Source organism: Accipiter gentilis, chromosome 7 (assembly GCF_929443795.1).
Source record: "Accipiter gentilis chromosome 7, bAccGen1.1, whole genome shotgun sequence".
In the NCBI taxonomy this organism is placed as follows: Eukaryota; Metazoa; Chordata; class Aves; order Accipitriformes; family Accipitridae; genus Astur; species Astur gentilis.
This window is the reverse complement of record NC_064886.1, coordinates 26,086,916-26,102,983: the sequence shown is the minus strand read 5'-3', so window position 1 is coordinate 26,102,983 and position 16,068 is coordinate 26,086,916. Positions and strand designations below refer to the sequence as shown.

Below are 16,068 nucleotides of genomic sequence, written 5' to 3'. Positions count from 1 at the left end.
ACACTGTGCGTATTTCAGGGAAGCTTATTGCAAATTAGCTCAGGTCTGCTCCCATCCACTGAGCGCTTGCCTGCAGCTGGACAGCATTAGGTGTAGTTTCACCGGAGAGGATCCCGGTTCGCACAGTGGCTTTCTGCTCTGCAGTGCAAAGCAAAGCACGGGAAGTGGTGGTGATCGGGAGATTCAGCTCAAAGGTGTGTTCCTTGTCTGTACTAACACACAAAGGTAGAAGTGTCCAGGTAAGCTAAGGATACCTGCCGTGGCTGTGACTCCCGCTGGCCCCAGGTAGTGCGGTTGCTCTGCAGTAACGCTCCTGGGAGTACAGTATCACCTGCTTCAACAGGATCCCAGGCTCTGCTATTCCACCTTTCCGTGGGAATCTGTTGAGATGCGATGTCCGTATCCTGCATGGAAATGAGACCGGTAGAGCCCTTTGGAAGGGACATTGCTGCAAAGTTGCTCTGTCTCCCTGTGCACAGGAGAGACGAGCAGAAGTAGCTGGTGTGAGGACAGGAATGATGTATACCTGGGAGACACAAAGCCCTGTGTTTGGCTTAGGCATGAGCTCTGTTCAGCAGCTGTGTTCTTTCTTGGTGTTCAGGTTCTCACACAGGGACATGACTACAGAACAGAGATAAATAGGGAGGGATTCAGTTAAGTTTCCTTTGTGAAGTGTTAGAAAGATGCAACCCTCTGTTAAAGTATTTATGGGGCAAAGCACTGGTCCACTGCAATTTGTTGGCACTATTTGCTGTAAGGGGCACTGTCCTCTGAGCTCAGGCTTAGGAAGGCAAGTTGTTTGCTCTTCAGGTTGATCCCAGTCTGTTTCTCCTCTAAACCAGTCCAAGTCAGTAAAGCAATCACAGAGAAGACCAAAATAACTTGTGTTGCCCCCTTAACGACAAGTAGCCTTGTTCCTTCCAAGCTGCAGAGACATTTCGTCCGCATCTGGTTTTCAACTGAAGATTTTTACAAGGCATTCACAAATGTGAAAAAAAAAAAAAAATTAGCATATTATGTGAACATTTGCCCAGCTGGATCTTGCCAGGCTTTGCTTTGGCTATGGAAGCTGCTGGCTGGAAAAGGGTCGGTATAACTATAACAGACTTCTTGGTTCTTGTTGTTTGACTGAGAGACTCCAGACTTCCTCACCTTAAAAAAAGAAGGGAAAAAAAAAAAAAAAAAAAAAGCCTTGCTTTGGTTTCCTGGCTGAGGTAGGACTCAATTAATGGAAGGCAACAGTTGGTTTGAGATTGAGGGTGAGTGGCTGGGAGGGGAAGAGGATTGCTGCTTGAGAATTTACAGCACGGACTCTCTGTTGGAAAACGCTAAGGTATGTTTCACATTTTTATCTAAATATAATTGCATTACTGAGTGTTGGCCAGATGAAAAGAAGCAGTGCACCAGATGCAATTTATACACACACACACATATATGTGTATTTCTCTGCCTTTGATCTTTATAGAAAAATATTGTCCTTCCAGTAGATTCGTTTTCAGATGAGCTTGCTTGTCTTTTTCCAATTCAAAGGTGTATTCAATAACTTAAGTTAGGCTGCAGAGACGGTACAGAAAATTGTTCAGACTCACAGGAAAAGTGCGCTAATTGCACTGTTCATAGCTATCATCCAATGCAATTCGGTTTCACTGGACCAGCAACTGTTAGCATTTAGTTTCTTCCCAACTGCTATTGGAGGAACTTTTTTACATAAAATTTTCTGAGTTCTTTAGCCTTTTGCAGTGTTCTTATAGTTCACTGCAATTTCCCAAGTAACAAGCCTTTATTATTGCAAAACCTACATTAGAAATACTTATGTAGTAGCTATACAGCTCATCAGCTCTTTGCATGGCATCTTCTGTGCCTGTGCACTTAGAAGTTGATTGATTTGAACCACATTCGGAATCCGTCCCCTGCCTCCCCTGCCTTTAAATTCTTTTAACATTTCTTGATGCATCATTGACCTGTGAGTCTTTTACCTTTTTTTTTTTTTTAATTGCAGCTACTCAGTGTCTCAAGCACCTTTTTCGCATGTAGTAGGAGCCTTCAAACTTCTTCCTTTAGATGCTTGTCTGTAAGCTGGTAATAGTAAAGCCTTGTGAGCCCCAAGCCCTGGCAGGCAGGACTTTCCTCTTCATCCCCAGCAACTGCCCTTTCAGAGCAGGCTGGAGAGCTCGCGGTCTCCTTGACAGACTCCAGAGTGTTCTTTCTGAATTGTTTCTTCCCTGGGGCAATCTGAAGGAATATGCCTCAGATGACTGCATTCAAGCAAAACTCACCCTTGCATTTCACATTAGTCAATTTAAATCTCACACTTTATGCTGTAGCCAAAGCCATTAGCCCATATCATCCTTCGCCGTAATACAGATCTGCTCCTATCTCATTACAACGTGCTTAGCTCTACCACAGGGTCTGGTATACAGATACAGAGCTATACTGAATTATTAAGGGTTTCACTTAAACCAGCAAGACTTGGGAAGTTTTGAAACTCTCTTTAAGGTGACCTGTAAGGTTTAAGTACTTGAGATGTCTCTCAACAGTTGATGTTTTTAATACACTCTGCGTGGCACTTCAGATCTGTGTAATTACATGGATTTCAAGATAGATGTATGTATTCGTTGGAAAACTCTGGCCCTCTTGCAGCTTGGCTGCAACAAAAAACTGAAGACCTTTTCCTCTTATGTACGTAAACAATGAAATCCTTAAATCTTCCTTGTCAGATGAAAGCCTGGGCATTCCATAATAATATTTTTCATGTGCCTTCGAGTAGGAATTATTCTGAGCGTTCAACTTTGCCTTAGTAGGTCAGAGATGATATTCTTTTTATACAGATCTTTAATATAAGCAATATTCTCTCTCACCCCTGACTCATAATACAGCAGTTTTCCTTCAAAGCGTAAATTAAAGTGAAGCCACAAAAGGGTCATTAATGGACTTAGTAGAGTCAATACTGAGGGTATCATGTACTGCCTGTTTAATATTAAAAACGAAGTCAATGGAAGTATGGCCTTAATATATGTGGGCTTTGTGAATACCAAGACAGCAGAAAGTTAAACTTAGGAGTGTGCAGAGAGATGAAACAGCTTGCAATGAAGCATAATGTTGGGGTCGATCCCTGAAAACCCAGGAAAATATATGCCTGCAGCTAAAGGTCAGAAACTATTAGCGAGGATTAGGATGGTGTCATCCACTGTATTTCACAAGTGGAATTTTAAAAAATTCTAATGGAAGGAAAAGCTTTGTAATTCCAGAGCAACCTTTTAAACAGTAATATCCAAATCATTGGCTAATCTTTTCCTTCAAAATAATGAATGGAAAGGCCAGAATGCCAGAGCAAAATCCTCTACAGAACATACTTTGCAAGAGAACTAATAAGACACACAGTATAACTTTATTCCGCTTTCAGCATGCGAGACTTTTAGAGGGCCAATTAAAAGAGACTTAAAATGCAATTAAAGTAGAAATCGCTTGGCAACAAGAAGGCATTAGCTATCTCCAATCAGCACTGCATTAGCAAGCCTTTAGCAAGAGATTTGCTGGTGGATAAAATCTTTGTGAAGCATAACAGTGGGGCTGAGCTAAAGCAACTGATAGGAGGTTAGAGTGAAGCTGGCCTCCAGGAAAGGGCCTGGGACTGCCTGTTCTTCTTGCTGTGCTGAGATGTAAATGGTGGCAAGCGGTGGGAAAGAAAAGCAGCTTGTGAGAGGTGGCTGCACCGGAGAACAGAGGGCACAACCTGCGGGAGCTCTTTCACCCTTCTGATAAATGGTACTGCAGCCGGGAGCCCATCTGTTTCTACAACTGACAGTGCAGATTCCTTTTTAATGCCCGTCTCTCTTTCCTTGGGAGGAGGCAGGCAGTGTTGCCATGAGTCACTTTTATCTCAGGGGATTCCTCGCCAGAGGTGCAGGGGAACAGCTAGGCGCAGAGGTGCATCAATGCACTGTGGGCCGGCGCGTGACTGGCTTTTATCCTTGAAGTGCATCTTTGTATTGGGACAAGGTGATATTTCTGATATTACTTAAAGTTTCTGTATGTTGGAATCTGAGCCTGGGAGCCATAAAATAGAAAATTCTGCAGAAGGTAAGAGCAGCTGCTTGTACTAAGCAAATGCCAGTGGCAGAAGACAGATTATTTATTTATTTATTTATAGGAAGAAATCAGTAAGTAGCAGGTTTGTGTGTGCAAATTCAGAAAAAAAGAACTTGCTGTGAAATTCACTTTGTGAAGTTAAGATCTGCAGCCACCGAGCTGAGTTTAAGACCTGGAGACCCCATCCAGGCAATGCTCCTTGCCTGTGGGAAGAACTGCCTGCCCGGGGCCTTAGACTACATCATGTCTAATATTCTCATTAATATTAGGTGATGAATGCCAAAAATGCAGCTATATCAATAGATGAGAAATGTCGTTTTAAATATGTACATGCTGGTTGGGCATTTAAAGGTAAAATGTCTGTGTGCATGGCTGCTTTCGGGTACTCTGTCTGCATTCAGAAACCTGTAGCCTGCCTTGGTCGGTCAGAGGTACCGCTCTGCTTACGCAGCCCTGTGTCACACGTGTCTCTGCACAATGCAAACATAGTTTTAATTGTCTGTAATGTATGGCAACAAGCCGTGACAACAAACTGCTTCCAACTGTCCCCTGCCAGAGCCGATCCCTGAGCAGTTACAACTGACCATACTTCCTCCCCAGCGCCAGGTCGTGGAATAACAAACCCGTCGCTGCTGCTACTGATGAGTGGTAGCAGGGCCTGCGACAGCACTCGTAGAAAAACAATCAAGCCGTGAACTAAAAGGCTGAGTAACTGTTCTGTGTTACTTGCAAAATGAAATCTTAGACAAGCAGTCCCGGGATCTGTGCACCTCCTTTCTCCCTGTTAAGTAGCTGTTAGCCACGTGCTACTAATAATAATTTGCAGAAATGACCATTTATGAATTTATTTTTCCTTTTCCACTGCTGATTGCAGTGCAGACACAACTTGGGCGTTTCTTAGCAAAATGGTTCCAAATTTGTGTAATTACAACCACGATGCATTTTCAGATTTTAATAGTGGATAACTAGATTATTTTTTTATGGAGGGAAATACCTTAAGAGAAGGCAAAACAGAAGCTTGGCCATTGTATTCTAAGCCACATTGCGCGGACAATAACGAATAACTAAATCATCCACACCTTATCTAAAATGAAAGAAAGGATGTTTACTATTGCCTGCCCCTCAACGCAGCAGAGTCCTGAAAGGCCACTTGTTTAACCAAGGCACTGTGGACCCCGAGCTGCGAAGCCTCACCATGAAGCGTGGGACTGACATTCCGATTTAGAAGCAGCACGTAAAATCTTAATCAGTGCAACCAAATTAACAGAAGGAAGCTTTTACACCATGTTCATTGTTTACGCTTATCATTTTTAATAAATTTTAAATGCTTTTACAGGTGTGGAAATAGGCCTATTACCAAGATAATTTCCTTAATCATAGACATCTTAGACTGAGACGTGACATTCACCATAGCTCCCGTGCTCTATCTCTTAGCTTTCTGAAAGCTGTCTAGGTTTCCAACACCATCTCTGTGGTAGAAGTGGTCTCTTGACTGACGTATCTCCAAATAAGCCTTTGAATAGCTTTCCGTATTGGCCTTGAAATAATTCAGATGTCAAATTACCTCTCGCCAGACTTCCTGACTCCACCAGGCCCCTTGAATATGTTTTTTAAAGTATTTAGGGGGAAAATATTAAATTTTTCTAAGCTGGGTCAGGGTTCATAGTATGTGCTAATAAAGAGGCAGGCAAGGAAGATGTTTACTTGGGGGAGGCTTTGAGTGTATTTTGTGCAACAGCTGCAGGTTGAGACAGCCTTTAGTTTGTGTTTCTGAGTTTGCATACCTCCAAGCTTTTGGCATCTTTCATTTTTTTTTCCCCTGTTTTCCTTTCAAGACAAATAAGGAAACAATTTTACTCTTTTCAGACCAAGCCTTTTAGCAAGTCCGCATATTCAGGCTTCAGGTTGAACCGCATCTCGGTTTGACAAGGGATATACTCCAGCTTCTCTTTTTTTTTTTTTTTTTTTTCTCTTTAAAATGTCCTTACAGCTGAAATGCATTGAGAAGCATCAGGCACCTACTGTCCCTATGAATGCTGGTAGGCTTCCACCAACTGTGGCATGCTGCACGCTGGCAGCCTTGCAGCTCTTTAGCAGTTGCGCTTCGTGACAGTTGTGCGATGGAGCCAACCAGGAGAAATGGTTCTTGCTGTGGCTTTGGTGTGTAGATGCAGCTCTGTCTCCCAAAGCTGCTGGATAATGGCTTGTTTAAAGATTGTCCCGATGACTGGTTTGTCTCTCTCACTGGACATGGTTATAAATTCCCTCTTAACGTTGTTCTGCCCAAGGGCCAAATTCTGCCCTTCAGCAAAAAATCCCATGTATGTTTTTGGAGCGGTTTGCGGTGGTGATGGAAAATGGCCTCCGCCTTTTTCTTTGGAGGATTAATGCAGTGGCTCCTCAGTGACTCCTGCTGCTCATAGCCGGCTGCAAGGGCTCTTTGTAGGGTGGCTTTGTGCATCCCCTTCAGTTGAGTAGCATGAGATTAGTAGGGAACAGGGGCTAATTGCTCTCCTCCTGCCGTATTAAAAACTACCTCCAGAGAAAGGTGCATTGAAATAAAAACCTTTTCACGTTGGTCCTTCTGGATGGCCTCGCTGCGGTCAGTTCCCTTCCAAATCCAGCACAGGCACAGGGGTTTTCTGATGAAGGGCTTGGTGGAATGCAGGGCTTTCCCTCATAATCTCTCCGGAAGTTGTCTGAAAATGCTCCATCCTTTTGGGTTTTGTTGTTCTTATGCGAGAATAAGATGATGAAACAAATTAGTTTTACAAGGACGTTGCTCTCCAGCTCAGTGGTGTCACTGCTGATACCTTGCAAATGGGCATGCAAGCCAGGGTGTAGAAAATGCAGATAAAGTTCAACCCTGGTTTCATCTTTTCTGTACTAGGTTCATGACATTACAGATACTAGCAAATAAAACTTTAACAAAAGCTTAATTACCTAGAATGAACTTTTTCCAGGAAGATGTCAACAAGGTTGCTAGTTGATTAAATATTTCAAATCTGGAAAAAAGCTTAAAGCTCCAAATTTTTTATCCCTGCAACATGGGACTGAGCTATGCTACGCTCAAATGGAAGCTGCCGCCTATATTTTTAATAAAATGAAAATTTAAAAGTACCTGCAGTGCATTTTCTTCAAATAATGCACTAAGAATGTGAAGGTGAAACAAAGGTAACATTACGTTAATTGTGTGAAGTCGAGCGAAAAAAATTGTGGTTTTTTTTTTTTTTAAATTGCCCTGATTTTAATAATCTGCAGTGTAATTATACATGTGGAAGGAAATGTGCTTATTTGTTATCTACATTATTAAGTTGGATATCCCCTTAACTGGGCCCTCTATCTAGTTTGCCCTGTGTGTTTCACTTCTACTGGTTGTTTCATATGCCAGAACCACTTGAAAAAGTGGTTAGCCGCAGCTTATCACTATTAAGAACATGTTTGCTGCAAGCATGTGATATTTGTCAGGTGGTACAGAATTTGTTGCAGAACCATCGACCTAAAATGCCCACAAGTATTGTTTCCTTTAAAATAATTTCTTAGCTTTAGCCTTATCTTACAATGTAGACTCAAGTAATCTGAAAAGTAAATAATCAAAGAAAAGTTATTACCCAAGACTGCTTACAGTGCTGTTAAATCCAAGTCTCTATGCAATGTTAAAGATGCTGTAGTTAATTTTAGAAACAAGCATGTGACAATAGTTACACATTATCAAAAATGTTTAAATTCAATGATTATAATCAAAAAGTAATTATACACTGCATTCAAAGGAGACAGTTCAATGCGTCTCGGAGATCAGTTACAACTGAAATCTGTAAATAGAAGCAGTGAGCTTGTATGACTGTCACGCAAAGCCCTACCAAATTACTATTCACTTCGATTAACTTTCAGTGACCGTGTCTATAGGCTGCTTGGTTAATGGTTTTCTGTCAATACTGTAAAAATGCTAACCTGTCTTTACATCTAATCAATTTTGAAATGGCTCTTTACATAAATGGTCTATTCCTTTTCTTCATTAAAAAAAGCAATCAAATAGGATTGAACTGAACAAGCAGTTGTAAAAAAATACAATAATTAATTTTGAGTCTGTGTATTTTGAAGTAGTTGTCCTTGAGTACTTTCTTCATCACCGTTTTTTAAAGGGCATTGAAAATCAATGTTTCACTTTACTATCATCCATCTTTATATAGTAATAAATTAAGTGGAAAGCATTGATATTTTTGACTAAGCTTTTAAAATTTACATACTAATGACAATTGTACCCTTGTGACTTTTGATTTCTGTTGCTGTTTACTGACACTGACTAGAGGGAAATTTCAGTCATCTGGGGACCATTTTTCCTCTGAAGGAATAAGATGGTGTCATATCTCTGATAATATTATGCTTGAGATCTTAGCCGTAGTATCTCTTGCTGGACTTCTTTTCCAAAAACAACATAGGCGGTGAAAATGGTTGAAACATGTATCATGTCGCTCTGTCTTTGTGTGCTCCAGCTAGAGCGATATATGTTGAAAACACAGCTAATGGACCCGCAGGAAAATCAGTGAGTGTGGTGGGTAACAGCAAATAAAAATGCTGTTGAGAAAGTAGTGATGCCACAGCGTGCCCTCAGTAATGCAGCTAGCCTTAGGAGGAATAGGATCGCACCCTGACATGTATTTGGAAGAGGGATTGATGAATATGAAGCTAGGACTGTCAATCCAATCTTATGCTTTCTGGCTATTTTTCCTATGTATGCTAGTCTCATAAGCGATGTCTGGGTTGTATGATAGCTAAAAAAACCCAAAATCCAGTGCATAAAGGAAGGAAGCCTTCATGGATTCTATGATCCTTTCAAAATGTAGTATTTAGAATACAGCCCACTATTACAGCAGGAAGTTAAGAGGGGTTATTTTTAGCAGTTTGTGAATACCTGAAAAGATTATGCGTGAGTGTTACTTCAAATGAAAGCTGCAAGTGACTTTGACAGTATTTGCTCCATCTTTGTTCGCTTCCTGGGAACATTATGAGCTCTTTTCTGTGCACGAAAACATTTGCAGAAAGAACTCGTGATTATAAACTACTGGTGCCAAAAGTAGATGGTCGTCTTGTGCGTTCCTTGCTGGCATGGGAATCGGCTAACCTGATACGGCAGGGAGAGAGGGAAAACGGCACGTGACTTAGGTGAGGAAGTGCTGAGCGCAAGTAATTGATTGCACAAAGAACATATATTCAAAGTAATAGTTGTAGTAAAAAACCTGCCAGTAAAGCACTGACAGCAGTTTGCTGACATGACCCATTTGCTGAGTAATTCTAAATAGCAAATAGATACACAAGCTCGCTCTCTATTTGCAGATAATTTGCAAACAAGAGAAAGGAGGGACATTTGTTGAATAACTTGTTCATTGCACATATCTCAGTTATTTACTCTTCAAAATAAATTCTTATAACATTTCTTCCAGTTACGGCATGATCTCTTTAGGCAGGCAATATTTGTTTCCACTTTTGAACACCTTCTTATTAACGTGATGAGTATCAATGCTTAGTTTATTGACTACTAATGTCCGTTACTGTGCTAGCTCTCCCCTTTAAGAACATACAGGTGGAAAACAAACTACTTTGCACTGAGCGACAAAACCAATTATTAACAGGGCAGCCTTTTTGGATTTTCTGCGTGCAGCAATATGTAAGCAGGTGTGTATATGTCAAAGTGTGTAAATACTGTGCTGGAATACATTAAGCGAGTCCAAAAGTTAATGACCAGTGGTATGCCAAAGGCCGGATTCTGAACTGCTTTGCTATGCATCTTATTCCAAAAATCTGTCTTGCTGAAGTAAAAGGCTTTCCTGTGAGTAACTCGGCAAGGGTTCGTAACTCGGGTTGGAAGGGGTCTCAGGAGGTCTCTTGTCCAACCTCCTGCTGAAAGCAGAGTCAGCTGTGGGCTTTGGAGTGGTTGTTCAGGGCTTTTTCTTGTCAGGTCTTGAAAACCTCCAAGGATGGAGACTTGCACAACCTCTCTGGGCAACCTGTGCCCCTGCTTGGCTGCCCTCAGGGAGAAGTTTCTCCTCGTCTCCAGTCCGTACCTCCCTTGTGTCACCTTCGGCCCATGGCACCTCATCCTCCCACCACGTACCACTGGGAAGAGCCTGGCTCTGGCTTCGTCTGCTCGCTAACCCCCTCGCAGGTTCGGGGGGCTGCTGTCGGGTCCCCCAAAGCCTTCTCTTCTCCAGGCTGGAGAATTGCCACTCCCTGAGCCTGTCCTTGCAGGGCAAGCACTCCGTCCCCAACCACCTTGCTGGACCTCCTCTCTAGTCTGTCTGGGCTTGGGCAGTCTGACGAGGCAGAAGCAGGGACCTGCTGCGCCTGCTGCTTTGGGGATGCATCGAGCGCCGAAAGCACCCACTGAGCCCTCCCGCTGGCGGCAGCAGCACCCCTGCCCACCCGCTTTCTTGGCCATGACCAAGCTCCTCTAGCCCAGAGGATAGAAGCAGGCTCGGATGCAAAAACCTAAAAAATTAATTCTGGGTTCTTCATAGCTCTCCAATTCTGGTGGCACTCCTCCCTCAGGTAGATGCTAAACCCTCTGGAAAAGAACCCCAGGAGGCGAGTTAAGTTGCAGTGTGCTCACAGCAGCAATTTGTCAGGTGCACTGTACTCATGCCAGCTTTTTTTTTTTTTTTTTTTTTCCCTGTGAGCAAACAGTGGTTCAGTCATAAAGGCTAATTTGCACAGTAATATTGATTGCCTGCAACACGCTCAATTCTAGTTTAGATTCTACAGGATAAAGACACAAGCAACACTGATGTGTTTTTCCCTCTGGAACTTGAAGGGTGCTGGAAAAGACAAATACAAAAGAAATTGTGCACCAAGGTACGGACAAACCATATGTTAGCTGCAGCTCTCCCCAGGGCAAGGTGCTAAGTTTTGTTTACATTTTGCCAAGACAGCAATAAATTGCTTGTTTACAGATGACAGGAAGAAATGGGATGTCCTTAAAAGCAAGCTATGCACAGGGATGCAAACAGCACCCAGGCAGATGCACATCTTTGAGCAACGTACAATTAATGACCCCTTCCCGGACAGCTCCCCAACCCCTCTCCTTTTTTGGGGGTTAGCCAATCCTGGGGGTCATTATGCAGGATTATAAAAATATTAAAGCTGATGAAAGTTTGCCTTCTCCAATTTCCAGCCGAATGGTGCATTATGCTATTAGACCCAACTGACCAGGATGTGCCTTGCAGCCCTGTCTAATGTGCAGAGGACAGAAAATATGAGAGGTGTGGAGAAGGACTCACTTTCATCAAAGTATCAGTTTCCAGGATAGTTTGGAAGCCCACAGCATTATTGTATTACACATTGCACAGAAGCGTGCCTTGTTCATTTTTTTTAGTGTTTTAGAAATAAAAGACTTTTCTTCCAAATTGCGCTGGGAGGCAAATTCTTCAACAGTGTAATGGAAAATGTTAGACAATATTCCTTACTGGAGCTATTGACATTTTTGGTAGTCGTGACACTTTGATTTTTCTCAAAACACATGGATCAAGCCTGAGTGTATTATTGGACAGGAAGACCTGATGAAAGGCCTTCCTTTATCTTTCTTTGTATTTTTTTTTCCCCTCTGTTTGTTCATGGCTTTCTCTCTGAATATAATCGCGGTTTTCTTATGCTGCCCAGGGAGTCGTTATTGCCTTACTAAATATTTTATAGTGCACAGTGCACCATACCTGCCAACTGGTTATTATTTGTTATATAAAAAAAATAAAGGGGTAGCATGTGAAAAGGAGTGTGTGTTAAAATCTCAAAACTACACACAGAATAATTTTAAACACTTAAATTAGATGTCAGGCTGGTTTGGGGTTTTGGATTTTTTTTATTTGCTTGAAAAGGGTCTGTTGATGGGGGGGGGGGGGGGTGTGTGTGTGTCCCTCTCTTTTTGGTATGTGTTCCTCTCTATGATTCCAAGCACTTGTTTCCTCACAGTTTCGCTTCCTATTTGTTCAAAAGGGAAAAGTTCAAAGCCACTCTGGCAGCTGAGGGAAAAGCTTGCTGAATACTAACCCTCAAGTGTCTGTCTTGTCCTGACCTTGAGAAAGTAGCAGTAAACTGTTCTATTGCAAACACCACATGTGTGTTTTGTTAGACCAGGTTAGGAGGGGTCAGAGCTCACCTGAGGCTTGGACTGCAGATTTAGACTGCTTTTCAGCAGCATAATGTATTTTTAAAAAGGGACATTCTCGCCTTTGTATGGGCCTAATATAGGCTCTGTTTAAAAACCTGTCAAAATCCCAAGCACACACTCCATAAAATATAAATAAGTACTTACTGTTTGCAGATGTTGCTTGTTTTTCATAATGTTTGTATTTGAAGTCCTGAATCCCCGCTTCCTGTCAGAGCCAGCCCTGTTGCTTTAGTCCATTTATTTCTGAAGGAATGGGAAGAACTTCAAAATGCAATTTCTCAATGAAGACACTTTCTGTCAAACCTGTCAGCGTTCGCAGCACAATTACCTTTTTTCAGACTAAGGCTTGCATTTATGGCTTTGACTGCATGCACAACCTCTCTTCCCCCCCAGCTCAGCTAAAGCAGTTGCTGTTTTTTAAAAGACTCCCACTTGCCATAAATTGTGGCTTTAGGTTCCTTCAAAGCAATGGGATAACTTAGCAGACCTCTCTCCTATTTGCATGTTTTAATTCATTTGATAACGGATACGAAGTATATTGTAGGGAACAATTCTGTCCTGGGAAAAGGGATAGATCGGATTTTTTCACGTGCAATCTATCAAGCATCCCCCTCGGTAAGGTGAGCTCTGTCAAGCCATTTCTCAAAAGAGGAGGGAAAAGACAGGGGGAAAAAAAAGAATTGTTTCAGAAACGCGGCTACCAGCTCGCCTCAAAAAAACAACAGCTTTTTCTGCTCTCTGACTGAAGAGTAGACATAGATCACTTTTAGGGGACCATTGAAATTCCACTTAATCCAAAGAGAATTTTCTTAGATTTGGACTGAGCTTCTGTTCTGCCCACATTATAAGAAATAGCGCTTTTGATGGATAGCTTACCTGAGATTATTCGAGGTATTATTAGGGTTAGTTCTCATACCAAAAAAGGAAATCATCTGGACGGAGGACCTCACAAATGCTTCTCGCACTCAAACCTTTTTTGCGTAGAGGCATGTTTTCCCCGTGCAACGGCACGCATGGGCTGATGAGAACAACACCGCAGGTCATTCCTGGGCATCTCACTGCAGACTGAAACCAGGCGCTGCTCGGCCTCCCTCCATAACCCCGGGGCATTGGAAGTGTGTCCTATTTGTAATATGCATTTCCCCATTAGGCGAGGAAGCCTTACCTCCGTGTGCCTGTTTTAGTCGCCATCTTTTTAGATTAAGTTTCTTTTCTCCTACTCCCTCCTCTAGCAGTTTAACCTCTCCGCTGAAGGCAGGCTCTGTAGTGTGCAATGCCACCGCACTGCTGGCAAGGAGAGGGGGAGAAGAAAAGCCTCTTCTTTGTGTTACAAATTCAAAGGGTCATTATTCCATCGTTCCCTATGGACGAATGTGTGAAGATTATTGTGGGAAGTTAGTATTTATTCTGAAGCCCTAATATGATCCTCTTGAACATTTTAATAATGCATTCTCTGGGGTCCATGCTGCAAGTGTTTAAAAGGAAGCAATATGCGTTAGCGCTGAATGGCTGCTGCTTTGCTGAAATACTCTAAGTTATGGGGTTGCTTTTGATCAGTCCCTGCTTAAAAAAAAAAAAAGCAAAAGTCCCTTTGCCCCCTTCCTCACCATCCTAGAGTTCTTTTATCAGTTACGTTGATCTGGAAGCAAGGACAAGGCCACAGTATTATATGTCCACATTTGTTACACTGATTTACGAGTTTCTTAATTCTAAAACCCTTACCTTATCAATGGCCTCAGGAAGTCCTAAATCCCTGATATTAAGCAGAGAAAGAAAACATTTAGAATCAAAATAGATGGGGGTTTTTTTGTTGGAGACAAATACGGGATAAACAGCGTTCACTTGCAATTTGCTGCTTTCCCTGTAATTTTAAAGCTTCCCTAAGCGTGCGTTGTTTCTCTAGGGTCTGATTATAAACATATGCGTGGGACAATGCACATACATGCTTGGATCAGGTCAGTGGAGTTTTCTTCATCTCTAAAGCTCAAAAACCATAAATCAAGATGAAAATACTCCAGCCAAGAGCTTTACCAATTGATACAATTTTAAAATAGGCCGCTGCTAAGGCTTGGGGGAAAGCTGACATGATGACTTTTATAATAGCAGAACGTTTAAGGTTATAGAAATAAAAGGAAGAGGATGAAATCAGTCGCGTTGATCTTAGCCTGCAGGCTCTCTCGGCTAACTCGAAGCTCCAGCAATTATTTCTGCTCTGGCTTTTCCCCCTTTTTTTCAGCAGTCTGTTTGAAATGAAGCAGAACCAGGCATGGCAAGCTTATCAGTGTCGTTAGCTGACAGGGAGCACATCACACCTGCTTTTACTTGCTAGTTTTTCAGGCACTTTATGCCACAGAAGAATGTTGATTTTGTTCTTATAATGTGTAAAGATTCATTTATTTCACCTTTTGAACTTGGCAGAGCCACTCAATTTTGGTGGGAGTTTGTTTTCATCCTGGCATTTGGAAAACTCTGGCAATTGCTGGGCTGTGGCCCAAGGCTAACTCGATGAAACGTAGAGATGATCAAACCCAACGGACTACGGATCTGGCCCAGCTAAAAATCCCAGCCCGCTGAAACGCTGCGGGACCATGGAGGGCTTGGGGGTGGCTGAGGCTCAGATGTGCCGGTGTCACCTTGGTCATCGTACAGCTCTTCTCGGAGAGAAGCCTTCCACGGGTACTCACCAGGGCATCAGGCAACGGTCAGGGCTTGCAGCCCTGCAGGAGCACTGGAAGAGTCCGGGGTAGAAAAGATAGCAAGGATAGGCCCAGAAAGCTTCTCTTCGTATTTACTTGCCACCTTTGGGGGTGCTAGTCATACAGGAGTTTTCTAATTTCTCCTTAGAGAAAACCATGAGCATTATAGTTATTATCTTACGCGCAGCCATCTTAGCAGCTCCTGCCCATCTTGCTATGTAATTGTGTAAGATTAGGAGGATCATAATCCATAAGAAGAGGTCTAACCCCTCTTTTCCAAAAACATGTTCCCGTCTGTAGTACAGATAGGTCATTCTTTCTGTGCCTTCCAGCCAGGCCCATCTAATCACGCTGCTCCAGGAGCAAAGGAATTCATTCACCCAAAGGGTCCCATTACAAGATATTCTGTCATCTCCATTTTAAACCTGTGAAAGCCTTATTTTGAGTACCCCTGCCAAATGTGATAACAGGAGTCTTGCACAGCTGAAGAGAGCTCAAGTATCTGGGATCTGTGCTATGTAATTGTTCTTACACAGACCTACTTTCAGTTGCACAATGATGCTTGCAGGATTTGAGCTTGTAGCATTGAAAGCAGTAGGATCCTCTCTGCTGACTTTTAATGAGAACAGCTCAGACCTTCTCTAAAGCAGGCACTCGGGCAAAGGATTTCAAATGTTTCTTGCAGCTATTGTTATTTTCTAGCCAAACAACCTACCAGTGACAACTTTGTAACTATCAAATACTTGCAGGCCACTGGCTAATAGACAGACATGTCATGTCTAAATTCCAGGTGCTCTTATAAAGCTGGCACCATATCAGAGCTCTGCTTTCAAGGAGCAGGCAATCAGGTATTGAATATATCCTTACTGACGTGTTCCTTTTACATTTGGTCCTTGGGCGCGATTCGCGTAGAAGACATTCGGAATAATATTAGCACGGTTATGCTATTTTAATGAGTTCCTGCAGTCAAATCTAAATTACAGACCAAAGGGCTCAGGTTATTCCTAGACGTGAAGGGAACTGATCACGGGCTGGACTGTGCCATTACCTGGCAGCCTTGTGTCGCCCTTGAAGGAGACGAGGGGGAGTCTGGCTCCCTGAATCACTTTTTCCTTCGTCCACTTT

At 42.5% G+C, this 16,068-nt stretch overlaps 1 long non-coding RNA gene across 1 annotated transcript; it reads right to left on the bottom strand.

Annotated features, from left to right (window-relative positions):
• Nucleotides 1-6,664: 6,664 nt before the first annotated feature.
• Nucleotides 6,665-13,496, bottom strand: LOC126041317 (uncharacterized). Its single transcript, XR_007506805.1, has 3 exons — nucleotides 13,413-13,496; nucleotides 12,392-12,490; nucleotides 6,665-6,822 (listed from the first exon to the last, which is right to left on the bottom strand). It is a non-coding gene; the product is annotated as an uncharacterized LOC126041317 (long non-coding RNA).
• Nucleotides 13,497-16,068: the final 2,572 nt, after the last annotated feature.